Raw genomic sequence first — 10,233 nt, 5'->3', positions numbered from 1 at the left:
CCTCAGCCGCGCTCTGTTGCCTGGGAACCGCTCTGAGATGTGAGTGTGTCGGACTGACCCAGGCCAAGGCTTTCGAAGGGAAAATCGACTGTTTTTCCCTTGGGCAGAACTCTGCTACAAGTTTTTATTTAATTCTACTTTTTATAACTTTTAAGGGCTCTTAGAGATTTGGAAATTTGCCACAAATCCATGTCAGGTTTAAGGCTTAAAAAATCACTGTATTAGCCTATTTGTTTTTTGCTCAATGGAACATTTCCTAACTTAACTCCTGTGTATGCATCGCACATTTTTACGGCTTTGTGTCTCTGCGGGCCCAGGGCGGCTCCCAGTGCTCATCCACACGAAACCAACCGAGCAAAACAAAACCCCACCCGGCTATTAAAACAACTTACCGACGAGGACTGTGCACGCCGTGTGGTCGGGTCTCCAAGAGCGCGCAGCAGGCAGGAAGGAGCTCACTTCGAGATTTAAACGGAGAATGTACCAAACACAATGGAGAACATGAAGGATGAGGATGTGGCAATCCAGTCGCAATTCCTGGTGGTTTTCTGTTGTGGAACAATAATATTGTTTGCTTTTTAAAAACAAACTTTAAGTTAAAGACGCTGTAAAGGGTCAGTGCCATATCCAAAACTTTCGTATAACTGAAATGCACCCACAGGTAGATTTATTATCTAATAGGTCACACGAGTGCGAAGATGTAAATGCCATCTGTAAAGAAACTAGATACGATTCTTACAGTGTGCATATTAACGTTAAGTTTGTTAAACGTCTAAAACGATCTCTTCTTAGACTTTTAAATCAGTCTTATGCAATACTTTTGGATCACTAACTCAGCTGATGAATTCTCAATATGTTGAAACTTTTTAAAAGATTTCTCGAAGAGAGCTCTTGCAATAAGCTCTGGGTGCAGCCTGGGGTCCCCGGGACGTCTTGGCCTCCACGGAGCCTCCAGAAGACACACGGTACTCTGTCTGAACCACACGCTTGTTTCCTCCCATTTCCCAAGCCAGAGGCCCAGCCCTCCAGCTAGGACCCTAGGACACAGAGGAGGACAAGGACAATGTTAGCTGATATCACAGTTTCTAAAATGCACACCCGGGTGCCCAGGAGTGCGAGCGAGCTTGCTGGTGCCGAGCTCCTCCCCCCAGCCTGCTGCCCTAGTTGCTGCCTGGAAACGAGGAGGAGAAGCCCGAGCACAGGCTGGGCTAACAGAGTCCTGCAGCCGAATGGAGGCACAGGGGACTCAAGGTGGCTCTCCCTGGGACAGACTTCCTCCTGGAGTGACAACTGTCCAATCCCCGACATGGTGACTTGCGTGCCCCTGGTGTTCTCCCACCGGTGGCCCCAGGAGCTGGTTAAGAGGGTGGAGTTTGGGTTCTGGAGGTGGAAGGGGTTTCTCAGATGACGGTCTGAAAAGCACAGCCCCAGGCTTGTCCCTGGACACAGCAGGGGTGCTTGGGGCAGAGACCCAGTGTTAGTTCAAAGAGAGTGGCCCCAGTGACGGGGGCCACATGACAAGGGCACCTGAGGGGGGCGCCTGGCGAGGACACCTTTAGAAGGGGGAAGGAGCCAGCAGGCGTTTTCAGACTTCTCTGCCTGTCCAGGCAGGCAGCTTTCTTCATCCTCAGAAGAAACTGAGCTCAGAGAAGGGTGAGTTTACCCAGGTTAGGTCATTGCTAAGTGTCAAAGCCAGGGTCTGACCCCGAGAATGTCTTCAGAGTCCAAGCTCTGACAGCTGACAGCGTATGGGAATGCCCTACTCTTCAGAGAAGCAAAAAAGAAATATTTTCTCTATAATATTTAGAATTATGTATTTCTTTTTGCAAATTCAGTATTTTTTTTTTAAGTCTTTGGGGAAGGTATGAATAAAAGTGAAAGTAAGATGGGCCTATATTTGATTCTTCAATCTTTATTTTCCTCAGAGCATTTCTAAGAGTGATGACATAGGAAGAGCTTTGTGTGCGTATCTGAATTACCAGACTTTTGTCAGGTTCCTTATAAACAAAAACCAATCATAAATCTATCATTTAAAAAGTATCGTGTGTTTCTACTCACAGTAGCCAACGGCTTTATTAAGATGCGGCCAGTACCCCCTCATCAGTGAGTTACATCCTCCTGGACCACACACGTAGGAAAGACACTTTCTCACAAGGCACAGCATTCCAGTTGCTACTGCTGGAAAACAAACTAACCCAAAACTTAGTTGCTCAGAAAACCCTCATTTTATTAGAGGATTTGGGCTGGGCTTGGTGGAGCTGTTCTTTTGCCCCATGTGGTGTCTACTGAGGTCCTTGGTGGTACTCACCTGGCACTTGAGTCAGTCTGGGCCTGTGGTGGCCTCACTCACATGGCCGGTGTCTTGGTGGAGACGACTGGAAGACGGGGCTGAGTGGGGTCTCTCTGCTTGAGTGCCGACACACTGTCTCTCCAGCAAGCTGCTCGAAGGACGGGGCTGCCTTTCTCCAGAGGAAGCATCGCAAGAGAAAAAGGTGGAAGTTGCATGGGCTTTTTTGACCTAGTCTCAGAGGTCACGTGGGTCACTCTCCACATCCTATTGGTTGCAGGCAGGTGGAAGCCAGCCCAGAATCTAAGGGAGGGCTTTAGACTTAACCTCATGGTGGAGAGGCGGCAAGGTCACACTGGAGAAGGTCATGTGGGAAGGGAGAGATTGTTGGGGCCGACTTTGGAAACTACAGTCTGCTCTCTGGCCATATCCCATGCGCATGCAAAGTCAACTACCCAGGACCTCCAAGGCCTCTTCGCAGCTAGAGCTCCAGGATCTCAGCACCTAACGTCAGGCCTACGTGCGGATCAGGTCCCGCGAGTGTGACACCTCAGGAACAACTTCTTCAGTATGTTTCCTGCTCAATTTAAGACACGAGTGACGTGACTCCATGGCCTCCCCGGTGGTGGGACAGGGAGAGGGTGGCCATTGTAAGTCTCTCCTGTTCAAAAGGGGGAGTGGGAGGCACAGCGTAGGCACCGTCCACAGCAGTTCTGAAACCCAACCCAGCACACACCACCAGTCCCTTGAGTAGGGACCAGCTGTGTCCCTGGGAACGATTCTCCGTGGCTTCTGACCTTGAATTCTGGGATCTTGACTCCATCCTTTAAGTCATTCTGCCTTTTCCGTAAAAGTAGCCCGTGCTTGCCGCTGAGTAGTTTTCTTAGGCTGCTGCCTGCCTGTGGTAGGACCGGGCTCCAAACGCCTCTTCGCAGTTTGTGCCATCTCTGGTTCTTTAGTCCAAGCTGGTGCAAGTGCTGCTGGGACAGTTCTCCTGATAACGGAGCCTTGCATGGACTTCACTGACATTCACTCCACCAGACAGAACGGACACCCCGATCCTCTTCGAAACGGGCCCCTTGCTATTCGGGGCTTGTGAGGCTCTCGTGGCCCCGTGACCCTTGGTTGCTAGAAGGCTGCCGAGTGAGGCACACGCACAAGTTCCACAGAAGGTCTGGGCCCATCCCTATGGTTCACCGACTGAACTTTTTCAGAGCCTTCACAGAGGGCCCTCCGGTCCCAGCCCGCCTCACTGTCATCTGAGAGCACCTTTTCCCCACAGAGTCATGGATTCTGTCTTTGTCCTGAGCTCTCTCCTTCTTTGGGATTCTTCCGCTGGGAGAGACGGGGGGTGAAATGGAACCTCATTCTGAGCCCAGCCACTCCCGGCTCCTCTGCAGTTCTGTCAAGGTCTGTGTGAACACAGAGTCATTCCTCCCGTGGCGGCTCTCTCTCTGACCAGTCCTTACTGTGTGCAGCCACAGGGCACCTCCCGACCCTTGTAACTCTGCCTGCGAAGCTCTTTGACCAAGCCAACCAGCCGACGGACATTTCCCAGCCCCAGCTCCACACAGGTGACCGCCGCGCCAGCGTTTCCACCACCAAGGAGCAACGGGCTTTCCTTGCTGACAGCCTCTTCAAGCCATGTCTGTCTCACACTAACATGGTCCACGGGGCCCATCCAGCTTCTCTCTGTGGCCTAGTCCCAAGCTCGTGCCCCAGGGTGTAGACTGGTTACGGAGGCATCCTTCTTCAAAGGACCCAGTTCTGTTCCAGCTGACAGCACGCAGACCTCCACCGATTTCTTATTCTCATGGGACTTAAGGTTGGGGCACAGGCCACAGGCGAACAGCTCAGCGTGGCTGCCCAGTGCTTGGGGCCTCAGCTGCGAGGACCAGCACAGCCGGAATGACTCATATGTTGGGGGTGGGATCACCTACAGGCCTCCTCAGTCACCTGTCTGCACCTGGGGAGACAACCTGACGGCTGGGCTCAGCCAGGCCTGCTGACTGGAGCACGGTCTGGTGGGCTTTTGCAGTGACTGGGTTCCTGAGAGCCAGCCTTCCAGGAGAACCAGAGAAAGCCACATGGCCTCTGTGAGCTCACCTCAGAAGTCACCACTGGTTAAAGCAGGTAACAGGCCCACCCAGATCTGAAGAGAGGGGACACAGGGCCTGTTTCTTGATGGGAAGGGTGTCAAAGAATTCACAAGCACTTAAAAAGTCACCACAGTTCACCTCTAGCCCACAGCATTTACAAATCTTAGAGGGCACAAATCTTTTTAAAGACATTGTAAAGGTTAATTTCAGTTGGGGCATACTTTGCATTGTGTAAATTACATAGCATACTACCCAACAACGTCTCAAGAACGCTTTTTGGTCGTTGACTCTGGACTCCACTCCACTAAACCTCACCTAGATCCCAAAACCCCATCACACTGAGCTCTCTGCTTGTTGTTTCGCCAATACCAGCCTGCCCTGAGTACTGTGTCTTTACAGTGATTCTTGAAGTCACAGGGTGTATATCTTACAGTACTGTTCTCTTTTAAGATTGTTCTGTGATTGTAGGTCTTTGCATTGCTCTGTAAATTTTGGAATCAGTTTGTCAGTTTCTGGAAAAAGGCCTATTGGGATTATGTTGAATGCATCGATCACATTGTGGAGAACTGACTTCCTAAGTATGTCGAGTTTCCAATATGTAAACATGGAATCTCTCCCCCCCCCCATTTATTTACAACTTTTAAACTTTCTCTCAGCATTTAAATAGTTTTAGTGTAGAAGTCGTGCACATACTTTTGTGCAAATTTTCATGTATTTTGTTAAATTTATTCCTAGGCATTTTACTGTTACACATTTTATTGTTGATGCTTGCTCTGCATTGTCTGGGCCTATCACTAGTGATGACATCCGCTAGAAATGTCTGGGGGCACTCACCTGCACCACCCCCCCCATGCACTGTTTGTGGCAAGCCTCCACAGAGCTTTCCCCAGGTGCAGCCAGTGTTGTGCTGGACCAGCCCTTGTTCTTACTCGGATTGCGAGACATGTCACGGCAACCACCATCAGGGAACTTTGAAAATGTTTACTACTCACAATCCCTGGAGGTTACATGCCCAGGGTCACACAGGGAGGTCATGGTGGGGCAGGGGGAGAGGAGAGAGTGTGGGCCTGGGGTTCTGCCTTGATTGGGGTCAAGGGTGGTGGTGTAGGCCTCAAAGGTTCACTCATTACTAGTGATTTTGAAACATAAAAGCAGGAATTAATCACAGGAAAAGAAAAGCAAGTGATCAAAAGGTTGGTTAGGTCGACTAGTGCTTTCTGAGAGTGGGAACTTGATGGGTGGGGTGGCTTCATGGCTTTTCACGCAGTGTGCAGCCGGCACTGTGTTTGCTGGAGACGGGCGTCTGCGAAGGGGCTGCCTTGGCACTCGAAAGCTTCATGTCAGACACTTACATTAGATAAAGGTGATTGTCTGGGGCTTATGCTACAGTGCTGTACATGGTTTTTAAAATATATATGTGTGTGTGTATATATATTAAAGATTCTCTTGATTTATTTGAGAGATGGGGGGGAGCAGAGGAAGAGAGACAAGCAGACTCTGCACTGAGCGCCTGAAGTGGGGCTGGATCCCATGACCCTGAGATCAGACCTGAGCCAAAATCAAGAGACAGACGCCCAACCAACCGAGCTACCCGGGCACCCTACGTGGGTTTTTTAAAAAAGTTCATTTTCGATGTTTTGCTCCTAGCAAATAAAAAATACACTTTTTTTCTTTTTAAAGATTTTATTTATTTATTTGAGGGAGAGAGTGAGCAGGAGGAGAGGGAGAGAGAATCAGAAGCAGACTCTGCACAGAGCCCGGAGCCCGACCAGGGCACGATCCCAGGGCTGCCAGATCATCACCTGAGCTGATACCAAGAGCCGGACGGTCAACTGACTGAACCAGCCAGGCGCCCCTATAAAAATACACTTATTTTTCCGTGTAGACCTTTATCCTACAGTCTTGCTAAATTCACTTATTTATTCTAGTAATTTTGTGATCCTTAGGCTAATCTATGCAAACCCTCTAATCATCTGTGAATACACATAATTTTGTTTCATCTTAATAGTTATTTCTTTTATTTATTTATTGTTTTATTTGCCTATTGTGCTGGCCAGGATTTCCTATAAAATGTTGAATAGAAGTAGTGAAAGTGGAAACATTTCCTTGTTTCTAATGGAAACTTTCAGTATGACATCATTAAGTATGATTTTAGTGTTAGGGTTTCTGACATGACTTTTTAGAGATAGAAGATGTTCTGTTTTTACTGATGCAGTAGGGAGGCTGAAGAGTCTCCATTTGAGAAAGGCTCCATCTCAGCCATTTTTCTGCTAGGCCCCATTTACTTGTTCCATATTTTGCCTTTGAATAAGCAAAGAAGCTATGTTCCCACTTCAAGGGGCAAGCAAGAAAGTGAATCATTCTCTGAGTCTCGTCCTAGGCCCCAAACACCTGCTGACATCTGAGACAAGCCAGCTCCCAACCCCGCTCCAGGACGTTAACTTTGACAAACGCTGTCGGGAGCCCTCTCACTCCTGAGAGCTTTGTCTGTATCCTTGCTTAATAAACTTCTATTGCTTTACTCACAAAAAAAGTCCCCCAAAAAACAAAAAACAAAACAAAACAAAAACTCCACCCTCTACTTTCAGTGATTTATGGCATAATACCTGTTACTCATCTGACACTTACCTTTGATTGGACCCTACCGTGGATTCCTGAAGGAACACGTCCCGTAGACCCCTTTCCAATATAAACCCCTAACCCCAGGTGATGACGACACCCATTCTGCTCTCCTTTCCGAGCCTCCCAGACACCCCATCTGCTATTCTCTGTCACTCACACTATTCAGTAAACTCGGTTTTCACTTTCTCGGGCTCACATTTTATTTCTATCCTGTGAGAAGCCAAGGACTCCTTTGGCTGGTCCTGTGGGACCCCTCTTCTGGGTTCTCTGACCCAGCCTGCCTGCATCACTGATATTAAAAAAAAATCACGATTGGGGCACCTGGGTGATTCAGTGAGTTAGGCGTCTGACTCTTGGCTTCCACTCAGATTATGATCTGGGGGCTGATGCGGGAACACAGGCAGAAGAAAAATTATTAAATTTCCTGACTACCTACAGCCCACTGACAAGTCCTTGAAACAGGCAGAGTGACCTGCCTCTAGGAACTCAACTGCCTGGATGCTGACACTGTGCTGAGGGCAAAAGGCAATCCTAGCCTGACCCCCGACCGCAATCCTGTAAGTCTACTTTAACGTATAAAAGTTCCTTTGGAAACTTCCTTTATCTCTAACCACCCCCCCCAAGATACGTGTTGGCAGTCGACCCCCAAGCATACGGCCCCCCAATACATGTCTGAAGGGTCTCACAACTAAGGTTCTATTAGACGGTAATAAATGACCTTTTCCTAATAATAGCTAGCCCCCTCAGGATCCTGGAAACCTTGCCTCCAAAATTCCTTAGACACTTAGGCTATCCCTAACCCTCTCCCGACTTGGAAGTATATAATGGGCCACCCCTCATGACCCCGGGGCAGCTCTTTCTGCCCACGGGTCCTGTCCCGTGCTTTAATAAAACCACCTTTTGCACCACAGATGTCTCAAGAATTCTTTCTTGGCCGTGGGCTTCGAACCCAAACGTCTTTCCTCCATCAGAGGTCATGGGATCTGGGCCCACATCAGGCTCCACACTCAGCAGGCATTCTGCTTGAGATTCTCTTCCTCTACCCCTTCCTCCTGCTTGTGCTCTCTCTCTCCAAAATAAATAAATAAAGTCTTTAAAAAAAAATAATGATTGGGTATTGAATTTTGCCAAAACCTTTTAAAAAATTTATTGAATGACCAATGGATTCTCTCCTTTATTCTGTTAAGATTATGAATTACATTGATTTGCAAGTGTTAGTCCAATTTTGTATCACTAGGATAAACTTCAGTTGACCTTAGTAATGTATTACCTTGTCGATTTATTATCGGGTTGATTTGCTAATATTTTGTTAAGGATTTTTGCATCTATTTTTGTGAAGGATATTGGTCTGTAATTTTCTTGTATTTGTCAGGTCCTTGTCTCAGAGTTAAGCTTCCCTCATAAAACAAATTGGAATGTGTCAATTCGCTATTTTCTTAAAATTTTGTTTAATACTGGTATTATATCTTACACATTTGATAGAATTCACCAATGAAACAATTTGGGTTTGGCATTTTCTTTGTGGGAAGGTTTTTTGATAACACATTTAATTTATTTTATATATTTATCCTTTTCTTTTGTGTCACTTTTGATAAGTAATGCCTTTAAAGGAGTTTGTCCATTTCATACAAATTATCAAATGTGTTGGCAAAAAGTTGGTCATGGTCTTCTACTTAACTTTTTTTTTAAGTTAATTTATTTATTTATTTATTTATTTATTTATTTATTTATTTATTTATTCGTAATCACTACACCCAGTGTGTGGCTTGAACTCACAACCCTAAGATCTAGAGTCCCATGCCCCTCTGACCAAGCCAGCCAGGCACCCCCTATTTATCCTTTTAACATTGGTTAAAAGGACCCCCTTTGCATTTCTAATATTGAGAGTTTTCTTTTTACATTTTTTCTCTTGATAATTCTTGCTAAAAATTTGATGTTACTTGGTGCTTTTGTACATGGAATTTTTAGATTGCAATTTCTGTCGATTCCTACTGCATTAGCCCTTCATCCAGAGACTAGGATATTCACTTCTTATAGTACTTTATTTGTAGATTATTTTGGCTTATCTGCAAACACAATCATGCCACCTGTGAATAATAAATTTTACTTTTTCCTTTGAGTCTTTACATTGCCTTTCTTTGGCCTTCTTGCATTGGGGTAAGATCACCCCTACAGTGCTAAATAGAGGTTATGGAGGACATTCTTCTCTACTTCCTGAACCCAGGAGAAAAGCACCCACTATTTTGTTATTTGTTTTTTATAGATATCTAAGATTAAGATAGTCCTGTCTTTTTTATTTCTAGTTTTGTGAATTTAGTGGGTGTTGAGTCTTATGAAATGTTTTTTCCTGCACCTATGTAGATGTTCATACGGTTTTTGTCCTATAATCTGAAATGTGGAAATATTGATTCTTAAATTTTAAACCATCTTTCATCCCTAGCGTAAACCACACTTGGTCATGATATGTAACCATTTTATCTTCCACTGGATTGTTTATGCTAACATTTTATAGCAGAGTTATGCTGGTCTCGTAGAACCCATTAGGAAGGATTGCACTTTTCTTTATTTTCGGGAAGAATTTGTGTAACACTGGTATCATTTTCTTCTTGTATGGTTGGAAGCATTTACTAGTGAAGCCCTCTGGGCCTGGAGTACCCTTTGTAAGAAGGTTTTAAATTATAAAACCAATTCCCTTAACAAATATAGACCCATGTAGCTTTCCCAAATATTCTTATGGGAAGAATTTGTTGTGTTTTTCAAAGAATTTTTCCAATTTATGTGATTTGTCAAATTTTTGACATTGTTTCATATTATCAGTTTATTATCTTTTTAAAATCTACAGAACCTGTATTGAATTCCTTTTCTTTTCCTCATAGTGAGGATTTGTTTTCCTGCTCCTTTTTTTATCGTGGTCAAATACACACTAACTTTACCACCTGCGCTGTTTATGAACGCACAGACCAGCGGTATTGAATGCAACCACTGCCAACACCCGCCTCCCTCCTGGCATCTTCCGCGTCTCCAGGCGGGTTCCACGCCCAGCACGGAGCCCAACGCGGGCTCAATCTCCGCGCTCTGGGCTGAGACCAGGGCGGAGATCCGGTCCAAGCTGAACCCACTGAGCCACCCAGGCGCCCTCTTTTCCTCTTTTAAAGCGGATCCCCGCACCCACATCAATCACCTCCCGACCCCCGGCGCCCCGGACAACCTATCCCGGGGCTGGTC

This window comes from Ursus maritimus, unplaced genomic scaffold (assembly GCF_017311325.1).
Source record: "Ursus maritimus isolate PB19 unplaced genomic scaffold, ASM1731132v1 scaffold_4, whole genome shotgun sequence".
In the NCBI taxonomy this organism is placed as follows: domain Eukaryota; kingdom Metazoa; phylum Chordata; class Mammalia; order Carnivora; family Ursidae; genus Ursus; species Ursus maritimus.
The sequence above is the reverse complement of the archived record's forward strand: the minus strand, read 5'-3'. Positions refer to the sequence as shown.